Genomic DNA, 5,892 nt, shown 5'->3' with positions numbered 1-5,892 from the left:
AGATATCTGCAGGCAGATGCCATACAAGTTCCCTTTACAGGGAGTAATTCTATCAACGCACATCAGTGCTGATCTGCAGAGTCCCCCGCTATTCCGGTGCCTTACTCTTTTATCTACACATTCAGCACTCATTGCTGTGTTACCAGACACGGCCAGTCATGAAAGGCTGCAGGATGATTTTATCTGCCTCCCAGTATATTACCCACTGGAGAACAAACTTAGACTTGTAAATGTTTTCTCTTACCAGTGCTCTAATCCAGACATTTAGAGATGCTTTTGCTCACCAAGCAAATACCACCAAGCTATTTACAGAAATCCTGCTGAAATTAGCAATAGGCAGGGTGGTGATCATCAGATAAAACCCAGCCTGAAAGACAACTGTTCCATATTGCCATGGGATTTTTTTTCTTGTTTGGAACAGTAAGTATACCCCCTCCAGACAAAATATAACAAAACGTAAAAGAAGCTGCTCTTTTGGATACAGGTTTATGATACTGTTGTGGGATGCTGCTGTTTGTGACACTGACTGAGATGAAGAGTGGACTGTCACCAAAAGGAACGATGCCTCCCCATCACTCCCCTTCTCTGCACAGTGGGTAATGGTTGTTTTTGCACTGCCTTATAGATGGAGTCCAAGAGAAAGTTATTTACTCCTTCAGCTAGGAGAAATTTTCCCACATCTAGTTCCCTGAAGCAGCACTGTAGGGCCCACTGACATCTGCGCTGGCCCAGGGGAAGTAGCAGCTCGCTGTCACAAGTAAAACTGATAAAACCATGTCACTCATGCAGGTATGTAACACCTGTCCCCCAAATGTCATGCAATATGTTCTACAGCCATGAAAACAGACAGACCAAGAGCAACATCTGACCCACTCACAAAATCAAGGCATCTCTTCAGGGTTTCACACACCAAAATCTACATGAAAGTTGAACACTAACAAAGAGAAAGGAAAGAAAAGGTTTCTTGGAGAACTCTTTGTGGGCTACAAAAATCAAAGGAAGGTTTCTGTGTCTGAGTTACAGGCCAGGGAGACTCAATCTGACAAAGAGAAGCTTTCAAATAGCAGCAGCTTGGTACTTGATCAGAACAGAACTAGAAAAATGAAGTTTAAAATAGGGAACATGGTAAGTCCTTTTCCCAACTGATCCAAATTTTGTCCTTCTTCTGCTGGGTCCACAGAACAATGCTGGAATACTTTTGTTCTGTCCAGAAATGACATGGCACAGCAAAGGCACATAATGCAAGATGAGAACTCCTCTGCCTCCCAAAACACAAGCAAGAGCAGTAATGGAAGTCAACCAGATGAGAACAATGGATAAAGAAAGTATTCTTTCATCTGCAGGTATTGTTCAAGTTCAACAGAAACACCCATCAGAGTGAGTTCACATGAAATTGTTCTATGGCAAAATAGTGTTTCACTTGGCCTGTGAGGAAACTTTCCAGACCACAGGTTCTGAGAGGACTAAGAGTATTCCCTATGGATTCAACAAGCCTCAGATCTACTATGGAGAAACACTTAGATCTCTCCCATTCTTGTATTAACTTCAGCTTCTCTTTTACAATTCAATTAATCATTGACTCAACAATGAATTTAGTTGTATCTGTGTTGTTTCTTCCTTCACTTAAAAGACTGTGACTTTCCCTCAAATATTTATTGAAATTTAGCATTGTTGTTTAGAAAGTAGTAGAGAAAGTTTGGTATAACTAGACTATTATTTTCAAGGTGAGATAAAGTTGGCTTCCATTTTATCAAATTATTATTAAGGAAAGGAGATGGATTAAGGAAATGGATAATGCTATTTAGTCATCTTTTCTAAGAGCTCCATTTTCTGTGGATGAAACATGCTATTTAATGATTAACTATTATTATTTTTATATCCTGCTTTATGACATTACATCTTGCTATAAGGCAACTATTTACTACTCTGAGCACTTAGTAAAAAGAATTATCATTCCTTGCTGTCTTTTCTTACCAAGGAAGTGAAAGGAAAGCAAGTTACAATTTTAAAGAGAGTACTTCTGGCAGAAGTGATTTATGATTGCTGTTAGCAATGGTCCTGTCCATTTCTTATGAAGATGCAGAACCTCTGTGACAAAAAAATAGTTAAATAATTATCTGAAATATTAACTAATCACCTACCAAAACAATTGGAAAAGCACTATTTAACAAAATAGTACAAAACAAAAGGTTTTGAACTATTATCTACTAAATATCCACAATCTACTCCTGTGGATATTTGACTGTTCAACATTCATTTACAACTTTTTTGGAGGGTGCAATGTGATATATCAAATCTGTGAATACTGAAACTGATGCAAACAGGAAAGAAAAGACAGTCAGGAAATTTGTGTGCCTTTTAGAACAAAACCAGAACATTCTTTTTCATTTGCTGTAGGGGACACACAACACAACAGCATTTTTCCTGCAGTTTGCAGCCGAGATGTTTTTAGAAGATCTGAATTTGTGACAAAATTAGGAGAGAGAAAAGTTTAGAACATTCAAGCTACTTGGCAATTCATTTTCAGATTTGATCTCTTTTTGTGTTTTAATGGATGTTGAAATTTAGCTGAAGTCACTAGAAAGGACATGAGCTGATGCTTCTTTGGAAGAAGGCCTCCTAGCAGAATCTGAGCTCATGACTTCTTTCTGTGAAGTCTTAATTGGTTAGGACAGAGGATTTTTTTTTTCTCCTTTTATTTCCCAAAGCAAAACATGTTTCCCCAAGTGCTCCAGGAACAGTCACTAAAAAAGAAATTAACATGTAAAACTGTAACATTTCTAACACTCCTACATGACCAAAAGGATGCAATTTTAGAACTGTGATTTGGAACCTACAAACATTTTAAACATTTGTCTTGTGGTTTATTTGTAAACTAATGAGTCTTGATGCTGCTCCCTATGCTCATGCTGCAATCTGTTGTTGGCCTTTTTGCAGCTTTAAGATCTACACTTCGGAGAATCACAGGGGGTGTTGGAAAAATAAGCCAACAGAAGCAGCATGATTAAATCTCACTTTTAACTTTGGAGGAACTAACATTAAGTAGCATGTGTTTTTAGTGCACGAAAACACCCTCAAAACTGGGGCACTGCAAGTTGGATTAAGATCGGCATTTCCTTTTCCTCAAGACCTTCGTGGATAAAACAGCCTGGGGTTTTTTTCCTTTCTTTTTCCTAAGTGGCAGGTTGCCAGTAGTTAATTTAAGCATAACAATGGAAATAACCATTCTCACAAATCCAAGAATTTGTATCACTGTATCTATGGCAAATGTATTTAAGCATGTTGCTAATTACCTTTACTCACAGAAAGCAAGAACCAACAAGACTCTTAAGCACACACATAACCTGGGAAGCTTAAGCATGTGCTGTAGGATTGAACACTGGATGTGCTCATGTATTAAAATCACAAACTTCAAAGGCTTACATGAGGGAGGCTAATTGAAGAGCGTTTTGATATCATCTTGTTCAGTGTATTTACTTTTGCTTTTTGGGATGTAGGTGGTGCAGCAGTGTATGCAAACTTGTAAAATAAAACTTGTAGTGTCTGTAAGAACTTCATTTCACATATGACCTTTTACAGTAATTGGATCTGAATTATAATCAGTCACCTGAGTCCTGAAATAGATAAAATAGTTTTTTAATGTTAAAAAGTTTTAGCCCTCCGTTGATTATCTATCAGTGCTTACAGTCCTGTGAAAATAAGATAAATGAGAAATTTGGTCTCTAATTAGACTTCACTAGATTTACAGCTTTTAATTTATACGCCAATGCAACTCAGGCCGGCACTAACACAGATAGAGATGGAGCCACAGTTTTCAATTGATTTAACAATTTAATTGCAGCATTAACATCCATTAACATTTAACTAACCTTTTAAACTAACCTCAGGCACAACCTTAAAGACTAAATGAAGTAAAATTGCATATAAAAAGGTACTAACATACAGCTGTAAGAAGCCAGAGTGAATCTTTAGGGAGATTTAGCATTGCTTCCCCACATCAGCAGGAGGGAGTCTGTTTTCCTTCTTGCAAAATTCAGTAGGAAAGCATGCTCTAATTTATAGGAAAAGGAAATAGACACATTTGATGGTTATTAACTCTCATTTATATCTTCTTGTCTATACGTGATGTCTAAAAGACACAATATCCTTTACTCTGGTCATGCACTAAAGAACAAGTTTATTACTCAGAGAAACAATATTCCTGGATTATCTGTGATAAAACGTGATGTAAGGGAATATAAAATAAGTCGCTGAAGTTTGATATGGAAGAGAAACCTCGTATTTTAGAAACAATGGGCAAATAGAGCTCCTGTTTATATGGGTATAAATCTAAAGCAACTACACTAAAGCTGCTGGGGATTACTTCAGGCTTACCCCTGAGGTACCACGAGAGAAAGTAATAGAAAATAAGCAGAGGAAGTGCCTGCTTTATATCTGTGTTGAGCACCCCAAAACTCTACTTCAAAGCAGCAGTAGCTGCAGTTGTTTGGGGCCTCAGCAGGTAAGTCCTGAGAGCCAAATCTGTTGTTGTGCATCTTCATTCCCCCAGTCCTATGGCAGTGAAGGTCTGCTAGGGGCTCATTTCAACACTGGGGGAGTACTGCACACAGAGGCCATAAATTTGCAGTCCAGCATTTACCATTGCATGTGCCCACAGTCTACCAGTAGGGCTGGGTCAGGATTTAAAGGTCTTTTGTTTCTCACATGGATGACAAACGGGAGTTTTGGGGACCTTTTAAAATGTCACCTGGGCATTCTCGACCTGTATTGTGTCAGATCTGACACAATTCTCAGTGCCATCTGTGTAACCCACAGATACTGTAAAAATTCATAGTGTATGGGGGTTTTTGGTAGCACAGCACAACTTTTGATATTACTAACTATATTTAACCCGGCTTCTTTTGGATTAAACCATTGCTTGCACAAATTATTTCAGTCTGTTCTCTGTGTGACCTATGTAAATGCTCATCAGCACTCCTGAGGTTCACACTCAAGTTCTCAGCTAACTGTGTGTGTGCTATTACTATTTCTCTGTATCTAAATGGTATTTAATATTAGCCAAATAATATCAAAACATGAGGATGATCACTTGGAAACTATCACAACCTTGTGTCTTTTGCTTGCAGTAATGAGTATCACACAAGGTTTATGGCATGTCTTGACATGCGATGGTCACATCCAGTGTAATATTAATGTTCCAAGGATTAAGAGTCTCCCAGTAGTACATGTTGACACCATTATGCTGTAATGATTCCACTGGAATTATTAGTCATTCCAATCAGCTCTCTGCACTACTGTTTGACCACATACATCATAAATGTATGAGGTCAACAGTCTGGATATTAAAAGCATTGATACAACATAACATGTCACTTGGATGGGTTTTTCAAGCACCTTCTTCAAATTCACATTGCCACACTTGAGAAATACATCATATGTATGCAAAGCCTCTAAAGCATTTGTTTTCAGCTCCTCCCTAAACTCCTCTGAATAAACTACAGGTGGGTAGCAAAGAGATGGTATTTCTGGTGACATTTGATTTTTCACTTTTGATTCATGTACAGTTACGGCTATTTCTGCATTTCATAATAACCACAAAGTCAACAAATCTACTTAAGTATTTCTAATAAACTATCTGGATTATGACTCCTTATGATCTTTGTAATTCCAACACAAATGTGTGTGGTAGTACCATCCCTTCTTGCTCTGTTAAGATAAATACCATGAAAAGAGAATCATAAGAAAATTCAAATTTTTAAACATAAACATCCACAATGGTATGACTACTTTAGAGAAAACTTGCATCACCAGAGGAAGCACTGCTCTATCTTCTACCAAGTATTTTTCTAAGGTTAATGATTATTTTGCTGTATATCTCTGTGAATACTTGCT

The 5,892-nt window shown here is 37.7% G+C and overlaps 1 long non-coding RNA gene across 1 annotated transcript; it reads right to left on the bottom strand.

Moving 5' to 3' along the window:
- Positions 1-2,627: 2,627 nt before the first annotated feature.
- LOC127475322 (uncharacterized) lies at positions 2,628-5,233 on the bottom strand. The gene is made up of 3 exons (XR_007906171.1): positions 5,107-5,233; positions 3,944-4,051; positions 2,628-2,744 (listed from the first exon to the last, which is right to left on the bottom strand). It is a non-coding gene; the product is annotated as an uncharacterized LOC127475322 (long non-coding RNA).
- Between the last annotated feature and the right edge of the window lie 659 nt (positions 5,234-5,892).

This window comes from Manacus candei, unplaced genomic scaffold (genome assembly GCF_025592945.1).
Source record: "Manacus candei isolate 608988 ecotype Guabito, Panama unplaced genomic scaffold, ASM2559294v1 h1tg000046l, whole genome shotgun sequence".
In the NCBI taxonomy this organism is placed as follows: Eukaryota; Metazoa; Chordata; class Aves; order Passeriformes; family Pipridae; genus Manacus; species Manacus candei.
The sequence above is the reverse complement of the archived record's forward strand: the minus strand, read 5'-3'. Positions and strand labels throughout refer to the sequence as shown.